Genomic DNA, 13618 nt, shown 5'->3' with positions numbered 1-13618 from the left:
TCCCTCTGAAATAACATAGTTTGTAAGAAAGAGGTAATTTCTAAATCAAACATTGAAAGGCTTCAGGCCTGAAGCCTTTTTTAATAGGCATCTGAAAGCGCACAAATTAGTGCAACAAGCTTTTCTTTCTTCTTTCATTTTTCTCTTTCAATTTCGATGGCCTGTTGAGAACCACTTTTCACAGATTTGTTATTTAGAGCATGGCGGGATACACCATGTGAGAAATACTAGGCATACCATGTGTTTTACCAAAGGCGTTCAGTGCAGACCAAAATTATCCAAAGTAGGTGTTAAAGTTTTTGAGAAAATCATGTCCGAGCGTTCATGACTTAGTTTGTTATCTTGTGCTTAAAGGCACTGGACACTTTTGGCAGTAGTACTCAAAATAGTTGTTAGCTTGAAAAACTAACTTATTAACGAGTAATGGGGAGCTGTTGAAGTAACAGATTTTGAGAAAAGTGGTAATTTATCACTCGAATAATAATAAAGCCTTACTTAGGCATCTGAAAGCAAATAAATTTGTGCAACAAGGGTTTTCTTCCTCGTATTATTCTCTTGCAACTCCGATGACCAGTTTAACAGATTTGTTATTTTATGTATATTATGTCTTGGTACACTAAGCGGTAGTCTTGTCTTTGATAATCACCAGAGGTGTCCAGTGCCTTTAAGTCGACCAGGCCTAATTTCATGGCTCTGCTCGCCCTGATCACAGTTGGAGGATACGCTTAAAGGTTTCTTTGATCATGTTTATTAAATCCTTAAAAGTACCAAACATGAAACAATTCAGTGTTTAGTTTTAAACTTGCATCATCGTAATGACACTGTGAAATTATGAGGTTTCAAACTTAAGAAACTGGACGGTTATTCATGATCCATGAAATCAGTTTAGGCATCCACATCGAAAGGTTGATTAAGTGATTTTATGCACAAAAAATGAGGTGTCAATGACTTTCTGAGTACTTGGGGCCTACTGATAAAAACAGCCAATATTATTCTAGGTTTAGTTTAATACTGATCTATGTCATTAGTGTTGCCACAATTATTTCTACGTCAGAGTGTTAGTAATTATTTGATGTCAATTGTTTACTGGTGAAAAGCTTATTACAGATATTCTCAAAATTAGTTAAGAATGAACGATGAACATAAACTCATGTTATAGCATTGAGACTTTATTTAAATTATTCCTTATTTTTACCGTAATAAATAAAAAAGGTACACTATTAATCTAAACCTGTTTTTGTTTAATTGTCATTATTTTGTTGTCAAACCTGTATTTATTTGTTTAAAAAGATTTAATTTGACTTCATAAAACGAAACAAACATGTTCACACCAGGCAATCTTAGCGTATTCACGTTTTATTAAATTTTATAAAAAAACTTATTTTAAACTAAATTTTATATTAAAATAAAACAGCAAACAGGTTTATGTTTCCTTGTGGCCGCGTAGGCTATTGATTGGTAGTCTTGATTCAAGAATAATATTCTTGAGAGAGCGCCCTCTTGTGGCAATATTTATTACTTACGACGCTATTAATTACATATTAATTAATATCGCCACAAGAGGGCGCTCACTCAACGACTGATCCAGAGACTAATCACTACTGTGTAGTATACGCGTATATACACCGTGTACATCAAACTTCGTTCTAATGTTTACCACCTTGAAATTTTTTTTCTCCAACCCGGAAGACGCCATAGCCTAGCGGATAGGGAGACGGCTTCGAAGACATCTTGGAGACATCTGTGCGGGTTCGAGCCCCGGCCTGGACACCACCATCATGGAGACACGCTCACCAGAGGAACGCCCACGGACCCCGGACCACGACGAGGAGGCAACATGGCGGAGATACACCAGGGGGAGGCGTGGACCCGGAGAGAGAGAGAGGGGGGAGTGGTGGACCGGGCAGGAGGGGAAGTGGAGACGAGATTTTTTTTTTAATTAAATTTTATTTAATTTTAATAAAAAAAAATTAAAAAAATAAAAATTAACGGTGAATGGTTTTCTTAAAATCGCCTGAAACGTACGCTCGTTAATTTTTTTTTTTTTCCATAAAGGAAAATCCAAAATTGTAAAAACTTGCAAAAATCACCACTTATTTTTCGTTTTTTTAATTTCATTTTCTTAAAATCGCCTGAAACGCATGCTCGTTAATTTTTTTTGAAATCAAATTTTTTTGGGGAAAAAAAACATGAAAATCACTGAAAATTACAAAAAATGAGATCGAAAACATCTAAAACACAATTAAAACTGCGTGATACACTCCAGAGTATCTCTGTTGACATTCTACATGAACTACGCATTCTGGTGACAAACAAACTTACAGGAAAGAGTCGTTTTAATAAATAATTGCCTACAATTACTCTAAATTGGCACTTAGCATAAGTTGTAGGTGCTTTCTTTTTATAACACTTTAAATGCACAGAACACACGTTCGCGACTTCTAACCTTCCAACTTCCTATTTTAAGTATTATAAAGTAACTATGCTCAGCTTAACTGTGAATTACGAAGCTGGCATATTAAAACCTGTTGTTTAAAAGGGGCATTTACACACATAACCTTGATAACTTATCAGCTAAGTGTATACATATAGTAGAAATCAAAACAAGTGTGTGAAGAAATTAGTCTGGCACCTACATTAAGAATAAGTGTTGTATAAGCACTAAGATACTTGGAGCCAGACTTCAAAAGATGGAGCAAAAATTGTATGGAAGCTTAAAAGGGCCATCTGCATTGCCAAGTTTCCATGTTAAATACATCAGCAAATCATAAAAAAAATACAATAACTATTTATTTTAGGGTTCTCATGGATTTGCGAAATCTAGTTTTCAAGATAAAATGGTAAAAAGATACGGTAGTGTACTTTCAATGCTAAGAATAAAATTTTATGGAAATGCAGATGTTCACTCCAAGTTTCCATATATTTGAACTCCATTAAAACCGAAGGCCCTGCTCGGTTCGTACAATGTTTTGCAGATAAATATAATCACGCGTGATACAAATACATCACATTTACCACATATAAATATCAAACTAAGTTTTTAAAACATATTTCAAACTCTGACATCTGTATAAAGTTATGTTTTAAAACTGTACATGTTAGCCTATATGTTGCATGATTGTTCACTACACTGCTTTGGTATTCAGTAAAAAAATGTTAGTCGTAGCTAGTAGCCCTTTGTTTTCTGCATTTCATTACCCATTCTTCAGGCCTGATGCTTCATTCTTGTAAGGGCAAGGCAGCTTTTTCTCAGTAAAATGCCAGAGTGTGAGGGACATTTGAATTAGTACCAGAACATTTCAATGGGCACCAAGGCAATGACCAAGGCCGTGTGCATAGAGGCAATTGCTGCGTACTTTATCTCCGCAAAGTATCAGGCCTGATGATTCAATGGAGCTACAAAATGTACACAACAATATTCAGCAAAGTTTTCGCTTCATAACAAAAACAGCCACATAGGGCTGTACATGGTAAAGATCTGTTTACGAAGTTCACTTTTGCTTTGAATTAAATTAATAGCTTTTTAAATAAATATCAGCTTTGTTCATCAAGTTGTAAACAGTAAAGACTGATGTCCGAGTGGTTTTATAAGAGTCCATGTAAACAGATCTTTTTACAATAATTAAAACTCACTACGTGAGACGTACCTTTTACATCTTAGTATTGAATGAATCACAAAGTTGAACTGAATTAGCTTGAGACGCCGAGAAGATGACGTATTTGAAATCATGATGAGGCAGCATCTCACGGGCTCTCGTCAGTCAAGCCGGCGCATCTCATACCAAGGCTTTTCATCATCTTGAGTGTTCTATAACAAAAAATCAAAGGACACAAATTTAAACATGAATTACATGTCAAGGGAAATTAGTTGCATACTGTTATATGAAATTCAGTTTGTCGCATGGGCTGATGATTGGTGGTGGATCCAGATTGGCAAACTTTTTCTGTTCCTTTCTTTTGAACTGTTTATTTTGTATCTTGAGCGAGCGCCATGAGCGCCTTTTTGTGGCGGATACCGGCGCTATATAAGACTCCATTATTATTATTATTATTATTAAAAAGCTGTTATATCCAAAAAGGTGATAATTATATTGGGGTTGGGTCTTTAATAACCGACACTTGGTGTACCAGCTCTTCTCGCAGCCACTCTCTAGTGTAGTCTCACCCCCATCCATCACCCCAGGGATGCCATTTGGTGGTTTGAACAGGGGGCAGGTTGTAATGATATGATCTGCCGTTTGTTCTGCTGCACCATAATTGCAATGGTACAGACGTGAAGTACAAGGGGTAAAAATATTGGCAATGGGTCTAGAAAAAAGTCCATGGTTATCACCTTTGGCAGTGATACAGATTTGTGTACAAGAGGTAATAATAATGGTGACAGGTCAAGAACAGAAGACAGGAGGATCCAGACTTGAAGTTTAACCACACACCCCCCCCCCCCCCTTTACCCCGTCAATGAGATCATAGCGTATCATTGTACCAACCCTCATATCTAGTTTTGAGACGGTAGCCTATTGAGAATATGAACGGCCCCTAAGACTGTGGAAAAAAAACAATTAAATTGTTCCATTTAATGTACATGTGTACATTATCACTTTCTTTACATTATTTTCCTTGACAAGGTATCAAAGTTAGACGCCTTCACTGTCAAGGGTAAGATTTTGGAGTTGGGTATTGAATGGCAGACAAAGGGGTGCACATTTTGATACAGATTTGAAGTAGAAGGGGTAAATTGTGGGGGATGTGTCTGATGTCAGACAAGTGGGGTGCATAGGATTAATACAGATTTGAAGTAGGAGGGGAAACATGTTGGGGTGGGTCTTGAATGGCAGACAAGTGGGATGCATAGGATTGATACAGATTTGAAGTAGAAGGGGTAAAATGTATGGGGTGGGTCCTGAATGGTAAACAAGTGGGGTGCATATTTTGATACAGATTTGAAGTAGAAGAATGGGTAAAATGTTGGGGGTTGGTCCTGAATGGCAGACAAGTGGGGTGCATAGGATTGATACAGGTTTGAAGTGAAAGGGGTAAAATGTTGGGGGCGGGTGCTGAATGGCAGAAGAGTGGGGTGCATTTTGGATTGATACAGATTTGAAGTAGAAGGGGTGAAATGTTGGGGGAGGGTTCTGAATGGCAGACAAATGGGGTGCCTAGGATTGATACAGATTTGAAGTGAAATGGTTAAAATGATGGGGTAGGGTCCTGATTGGCAGAAGAGCGGGGTGCAAAATTCAGATTGATACCTTAGATCACCTAAAAAACTGAATCAGAAAATACTTATTTTTTAACATTCTCATTTTGTAGCAGTTGTTATTGAGTGGGAATTATGGACAAAGGGAGCTAATCCAGATGCCAGTTGGGTAAAAAAAATGTGCTATTTTGGATTTAAAAAGTGCCCTCCTTCTTTCTTGTAAAAAGCCAAAATGAGAAACTGCTTCTTTTGTTAAGTATGTGGGCCTCAGATATACTTTGTAATGAAGTAGAAGGGGTATTATGTTGGGGGCGGATCCTGAGAGGTAGAAAAGTAGGGTGCGTATTTTGGATATACTTTAGATTGCCACAAAAAACTTTAACACTTGTTTTTTTCACTGCAGTTTCAATATTGTTTTTAATAATGTTTTAAGTAAATTTTCATCAGAAAACATCAATTTTTTAACATTCTCATTTTTTAGCAGTTTTTTTTGAGTGGGAATTATCTATAGACATATTGGGGTTGACCCAGATGCTAGTTGGGTAAAAAAAAGCTATCATGGATTAAAAAAGTGGCCTCCCTCTCTGTAAAAAGCCAAAACAAGAAACTGTTTTTTTTAAGTATGTGGGCCTAAGATACATTTTTGAAGTAGAAGGGGTATAATGGTTGGGGCGGATCCAGCAAGGTAGAAAGTGGGTAGCATATTTTGGATTGGTTCTTTAGATCGTCCAAATTAACACCTTTTCACTGCTGCTTCAATAATATTTTTAATGCTGTTGTTACTAAATTTTCATCAGAAAACATCAATATTTTTTTTAGTTTGTTTTCAATGATGGTGAATTGTAGACATAGGGAGCTAACCTAGATGCCAGTTGGGTGAAAAAAAATGTTATCTTGGATTAAAAAAGTGGCCTCCTTTCTTGTAAAAAGCCAAATTGAGAAACCGTTTTTTTTTAAGCATGTGGACCTTGTAATGAAGGGTATCATGTTGGGGGCGGATCCTGAGAGGTAGAAAAGTGGGGTGCATATTTTGGTTAGATTACCGTAAAAAACTATAACACTTTTTGTTTCACTGCTGCCTCAATATTGTTTTTAAAGATGCTATGTCAGATTTTTTGCCCAAAACATTAAAAAATAGATTTCTATGAGTGAATGGTATTTCAAAGAGTATCACTCGCTCTAACCAAAAAAGTTTAAATTTTACTTTTAATGGTCAGGAACCATGACAAAAATTTAAAACGTTTCTTATAAAACACATAAGAATTGGTCACGTGATATATATAACTAATTTTGAGCACTTTATTTCACTGCTAATAATAATTGGCGGACTTTTTCGAACAATGGCTCAAATGAAAGCTTGTAACTTTCTCGACCCCCATCAAAATACCTATTGAATTTTAAATCAGCATTTTTGGGTTAAAATCAGCCAAAAATCTGACATAGCATCTTTTATGTTGTTTTAATAAATTTTCATCAGAAAACATCATTTTTGTAACATTTTCATTTTTTAGCAGTTTTTATTGAGTGGGTTAAAAAAAAAAGGTATCATGGATTTACAAAGTGGCTTCCCTCTTTCTCAAAATAATTTTTTTAAAGTATGTGGCCCTAAGATGGAGTAGAAGGGGTATCATGTTGGGGCGGATCCTGAAGGGTAAAAAAGTGGGGTGCATACTTCGCTTTGATACTTTAGATCACTTAAAATACCTAACACTTTATTTTTTTTCAATGTTGTTTTATTTTATAAAGTTTCATCAGAAAACATTGACATTTCCAAAGGCTTAAAGTTAAAGCCATTTCTTGTTTGATTATTTTTACCTAAAAAATGATAGTCTTTCTTTGCAAATTTTAATGAGTGACATTATAGACATGGGAGTTGACATATTCCAGTAAACAAGATACTAAAACTTTGATCTAAAAAGGGGCATCCTCCTTCTTTATTGTAAAAAGCCCAGACAAGAGAAACTGTTTTTTTTTTTGGAAGGCCTGAAGTAGAGAATGGGTAAGATATTTGGGGTGGGGCCACAGTGGCAGACAAGTGGGAGGATTTTGGGATTGGTGCTTTCAAAGTAGAAGGGGTAACGTGTTTGGGACAGGTTGAGACGGCAAATAAAAAAGGGTGCATTATGGGATAAAATTACAGATTTGACTTGATAGGGTACAATATTTGGGGGGGGGTACAAAATAGCAAACAACTATTGGGAATCTTGGGATGGTTGCATACTGGGCACTAGGAGGGTAATAAAATGGGGAAGGGTCAACAGAATGGCAGAAAAGTGGATGGTTTGGGGGTACTAGAAGAGGTAAACAAACTGGGGAAGGGTCCAAAAGGACAAGACGGGGTTGCTATGTCAGGGGCGTGGCTTGAGATTGGCAGAATAGAGGGGCCAGGGCATGTAAGGGTTAGGGGCTGGTTGACAAATTAGATGATCGATTTCTAACTTCAGACAATTGGTGATGAGAGTATAAAATTTGAGAACTCACCATTATAACTTGAAGCGGTGAAGTTCAAAACTGATGAATGGTGAGACTGCTAGTCCTTGAATTTGATAAATTCATATTCACCGTGAGTTGAACAGTCCAGGGCAATGCGATCCATCTGGAGTAAAAAAAAAAAAAAAAAAAATACCCTTCAATACAGAGTTTGCCTGTGTTTACTTTCCCACGTGGTAATTTGTTTTTTTTAGGTGTGGGGGAGGGGGGAAGGGCGGGAACCCAAAACAGAAAGGTGAAATTTAAATGCCGCTTAGAGGGGCAAGGCTATTTTAGTTTTATTTTGCAAATGGCACATCCATTAGAAAATCTAAAAGTCTATAACAAACTTTGAAAGTGGCACCAAGGCAAAGACCAAAAGGCAATAATACAGGTCTTGGCTTTTGTGTCCTTTGCTTTTAGTTTGTAGCTTTTTAGCCTCAGTCAGCCGAGTTGGGGTTGATCGGATGCAGGAAGGTAAATGTAAGGGTGACTTTAGTAGACAGCCAGCCACATTGACCCATTATGAACACAGAGTGAAGCCAGAGATCACAAGTTTTCCAGAGGGAGGCAAAACTCTCATGGCATGGACTAGAGAGAGAACATGCAACACCAACTCTCAAGCATTGAGTCAAACCATGGCGGGTTCTACGGGCCAGTCACACTGCAGTGATAATGAAAAACGATAACGATCTTAACAGTGCACGCCCTTGATTGGTTGAATAAGCATGTGCATATTCTGCGCGGAGCAATTCAACCGATAGAATGCATTCTCTTTGCCTCTTGATCGTTATCGTTTTCTTTATCGCTGCAGTGTGACTGGCCCTTTATTGCTCCATGGTCAACCAAATAGATCTATGTTCAAACATTAAAACAGGGTCATCTCCCTAGCTAGGAATCTAACATGGGCCACAGCAACAGAACAGTGACGGGGTGATGCTGGGGTGGACTAATAATAATGGCTTAGTCCAGACAACTGGGGTATGTTGGTTGGGGTGTCGTGGCTGAGCGGATAAGAGCACCGAATTCAAGCTCTGGTGATTCTGTTCAACAGAGTGTGGGTTTGAATCCCGGTCGTGACACTTGTGTCCCTGAGCAAGACACTTTACTATAATTGCTTCTCTCCACCCAGGGGTAAATGGGTACCTGTGAGGGCAGAGATGGTTCTTGTGATTGATTTAGCCGAGTAGCGCATTTGTTGCACTAAACTTGTGCAAGCCTAGGCTGTATACTCCCCAGGGAGCTGAGATGGTTTAAGGAATGATTTAAGGCCCAGTGCCAACCAGAATAATAATGTTGGAGCGCCATGAGTGTCACTGCGTGACGGACCTGAGCCCGATATAAGAAGCCATTATTTTTATTATTGAAGATTTCAAGCACAAGGGGTCAAACAAACAATTTGGGATTGATCCAGATTGGCAGAAAAGTTGGGTGCATATCTGGATTACAAATTAAGTAGAATTTGACATGTTGCATGGTGGAAATATGATATGGGAAGGCTTGCGGTAACACCTTGTAACTACTAGTACTATCTCTAATGAGCTGGGGTGGTTCTTCTCGACGATCAGAGCATACTGATCGAAACGTCGAGTTGAAACCAACGGTTCTTTTCAGGACCACCCCAATTCATTAGAGATAGTCATTACATGGTGTTACCCCAAACCTTTCCAAATGATTAAAAAAAATTCAACATCAATTGTACCTTATCCTACTATTGAATAAGTAGCCAAGTTGAGTTGAAGTAGCTTTAGGCAGTGAGGAGATGGCGTTTTTGAATTCATGACGATGCTGCATCTCACGGGCTCTCTTCAGTCAAACTGTTCGAACCAAACAATAAACAAAAATTCAAAGAACAAATAATTGCATGAATAACGTTTTAATCAAGCAGGAAAACAAATCAAATGTTTGGGGCAATCACATTTTGATTAAAGGTCAACAACAGGGGAAAGGAATCTGGGTGGTTCCCTTAAAGCCATTGGACACAGTATAGGTAAACAGTATAGTCCAAGGCCCACACTTAGCTTTGTGTACCACAACTTCTATATAAAATAACAAACCTGTGAAAATTTAGGCTCAATCGGTCATCGGAGTCGGGAAAAAATTACGGGAAAACCCATTCTTGTTCAGTAAATCTGTGAACTTTTTATTTTTTGGCAGCATTTATTTGAATGGCAGCATCTGTGGCTGCATCGTTTCAATCATTTTAAGGAAAAGCAGATTGAGAATTCTTAAATTATGTTATCGCCTCCATGAAGTTAAGTTAAGTATCAGCTGATCAGCCGTCGCCCAAACATCATTTCATCAATTATCCCAAAACTTTGGGGATGATTGATGAAATCTCACTGCTATTCAGATTTAATGTTGACTGCAAGTCCAACAACTTACAATACAAGGAACACATAGCCCCATTTTTGGTGAGATCCGGTTTCAAAAAAGAAACGTGGAGATCGACAACATCAGACATTGATGATCGGATGGACCATCAGCCCATCAGTGATCAATCACCTCCCCGAGTCCATGGATCAATTAACTGACAATACAATACATGACAGCAAAACTGAGAAAGGGACGCTTCCTGTAAAAATGTAAACAACAACTTCCAAAGAAGGTAAAGTAGCTTATACTCTAACAATAATGTAACTAACTTACCCTGGGGGTGTAGGTTGATACTCCGGGTTTGATGGACAGCCTCATTTGACGAGAAATCTTTTATTCTTGTAAGAAACATTGTCTGAAGTTTACAAAGTTGAACAGTTTTTGCTTGCCCACGTGCGTAAACGCCATGTTGACTGTTGATACTACTGGCTAAAACAAACTAGGGAGGGCGCACTCCACAAACGGCCTCGTGAAAATCATTCATTGTGTCGGTGCTCATGTTGATATAATTTGTATTGTCATCTAAAAAGTAAGGCAAAATGTCTCCTTCGAGACCATCCATAGGATTGTATGTAAATGTGGCTGTTCATCAGAGGCTGGCCGGAGCTACTAAGGTATGTTTTAGAGTGATATATTGAGAAACACGCATTTCCTGATACTTTTATGTTTGCATGTTTGCATTATTTTGATTTTAACCTGTACACTGCCCTTTACCACCGCACATGATCACCGTACATCCCTGACCGGTGGTACCTGACCATAGTACGGCGCGGCTCTTCTGGCCTGTGGTGGGCGATTGTACGTAGTTGTATGTATACGTATACGATTATGATTTTGTTGTGTTTTGTGCTGCCAACTTTATAATGAACTTGCGGCTTTGCCGCGACTCAGGATTGGGATATTAAACATGTTTTGACAATATTGTTTTGGTTTACTTTTTACACTTTTATAGTGATTTTTGTTGTTCTGAATTGATTAACAACATTTTTTTTTTTTAAAGTTCCCTCTTTGGTTAAAATTGTTCTTATTTAGAAGACACAGATTGAGATACACACAAATTTCAAGGCCATTTTTTGATAGAAAAATCTTACAATTTTGGCTGTGACATTTTATTGTGATATGTTTATCGATGCATGTTTCAACACCATCTGTTTTCAATTTCAGTGTATACAAACTGTTTTTGTGAGAAATTGTTAGAAAGTTCTCTCTAGTCTTAGGTTTAAAGGCAGTGGACACTTTTGGAAAATACTCAAAATAATGAGTAGCATAAAACCTTACTTGGTAATGAGTAATGGGGAGAGGTTGATGGTATAAAACATTGTGGGAAACGGCTCCCTCTGAAGTAATGTAGTGTTTTTAGAAAGAAGTAATTTTCCACAAATTTGATTTTGAGACCTCAGATTTTGAGTTTGAGGTCTCGAAATCAACCATCTGAAAGCACAAGGGTGTTTTTTCTTTCATTATATCACAACTTCGATGACCGATTGAGCTCAACTTTTCACAGGTTTTGTATTTTGTGCATACGTTGAGATACAGCAAGTGAGAGGACTGGTCTTTGACAATATCCAATATAGTGACACTATTTTATTTTAACAAAAATGTTCGGGTCGTTTGATGCGAAATTGTTGGTCCTGCCTCATATAAAGGTCTTATGTGTGTGTTTTTAGTTTTCTCAAGAGATTTCCCATAGGGATTTCCCGTATAGGGAGTTTATGCCTCTTTCGCTCCTCATTAATGAACCCCTTTGGCCGGCCGTGTATCCCACAATCCTTTGCTTCAAATACGCCATAGTCACACACATGTTTCGCTGAGTTTCATGTCGATTTTGATCAATGTTTTGGATGGAAATTCACCTTTTTGGCAGTCTAAATTTTCAGAGGAAGAGGTAAAAAATATCGTGCGTTCACAGCACACAGGTTTGAACTGTTTTTACGTGAGTTTAATGCCGTTTTGAGACAGGAAATTAATGTAATGTGGTTGACTAGTGTACATGTGGACACGTATGTAACTGATACATAAGATATGATGTACATGAGAGATGTATCATAATTCGGGTTTTTTTTCTCTACAGGTTTGTAAATAACTAATTGATTTTTGTTTTCTCTACAGATTTGTAACTAACTTATTGACTTTTGTCTTCTCTACAGGTTTGTAAATAACTTACTGATTTTCGTTTTCTCTACATGTTTGTAACTAACTCATTGCTTTTGTTTTCTCTACAGGTTTGTAAATAACTTACTGATTTTCGTTTTCTCTACAGATTTGTAAATAACTAATTAATTTTTGTCTTCTCTACAGGTTTGTAAATAACTCATTGCTTTTTGTTTTCTCTTCAGGTTTGTAAATAACTTCTTTTTTTTGTAAATAACTTATTACTTTTTGTTTTCTCTTGTCAGGTTCCTAACTATCTAATTAATTTTTGTTTTCTCTATAGGTTTGTAAATAACTTATCAATTTTTATTTTATCTACAGGTTTGTAAATAACTTATTACTTTTTGTTTTCTCTACAGGTTTGTAAATAACTTATTACTTTTTGTCTTCTCTACAGGTTTGTAAATAACTTATTACTTTTTGTCTTCTCTACAGGTTTGTAAATAACTTATTGATTTTTGTTTTCTCTACAGATTTGTAACTAACTTATTAATTTTGTTTTCTCTACAGGTTTGTAACTAACTTATTATTTTTGTTTTCTCTACAGGTTTGTAAATAACTTACTGATTTTCGTTTTCTCTACAGATTTGTAAATAACTAATTAATTTTTGTCTTCTCTACAGGTTTGTAAATAACTCATTGCTTTTTGTTTTCTCTTCAGGTTTGTAAATAACTTCTTTTTTTTGTAAATAACTTATTACTTTTTGTTTTCTCTTGTCAGGTTCCTAACTATCTAATTAATTTTTGTTTTCTCTATAGGTTTGTAAATAACTTATCAATTTTTATTTTATCTACAGGTTTGTAAATAACTTATTACTTTTTGTTTTCTCTACAGGTTTGTAAATAACTTATTACTTTTTGTCTTCTCTACAGGTTTGTAAATAACTTATTACTTTTTGTCTTCTCTACAGGTTTGTAAATAACTTATTGATTTTTGTTTTCTCTACAGATTTGTAACTAACTTATTAATTTTGTTTTCTCTACAGGTTTGTAACTAACTTATTATTTTTGTTTTCTCTACAGGTTTGTAAATAACTTATTGACTTTTGTTTTCTCTACAGGTTTGTAAATAACTAATTAATTTTTATTTTCTCTACAGGTTTGTAAAAAACTTATTACTTTTTGTTTTCTTTACAGGTTTGTAAATAACTAATTAATTTTTATTTTCTCTACAGGTTTGTAAATAACTTATTACTTTTTGTCTTCTCTACAGGTTTGTAAATAACTTATTGATTTTTGTCTTCTCTACAGGTTTGTAAATAACTTATTGATTTTTGTTTTCTCTACAGATTTGTAACTAACTTATTAATTTTGTTTTCTCTACAGGTTTGTAACTAACTTATTATTTTTGTTTTCTCTACAGGTTTGTAAATAACTTATTGACTTTTGTTTTCTCTACAGGTTTGTAAATAACTAATTAATTTT

General features: G+C 36.2%; 1 long non-coding RNA gene across 1 annotated transcript; it reads right to left on the bottom strand.

The window, feature by feature from the left end:
• Positions 1-2172: 2172 nt before the first annotated feature.
• Positions 2173-10652, bottom strand: LOC117302128. The gene is made up of 4 exons (XR_004520387.1): positions 10316-10652; positions 9369-9483; positions 7679-7793; positions 2173-3808 (listed from the first exon to the last, which is right to left on the bottom strand). It is a non-coding gene; the product is annotated as an uncharacterized LOC117302128 (long non-coding RNA).
• Between the last annotated feature and the right edge of the window lie 2966 nt (positions 10653-13618).

Source organism: Asterias rubens, chromosome 18 (assembly GCF_902459465.1).
Source record: "Asterias rubens chromosome 18, eAstRub1.3, whole genome shotgun sequence".
Taxonomy (NCBI): domain Eukaryota; kingdom Metazoa; phylum Echinodermata; class Asteroidea; order Forcipulatida; family Asteriidae; genus Asterias; species Asterias rubens.
This window is presented reverse-complemented; position numbering and strand designations above follow the sequence as displayed.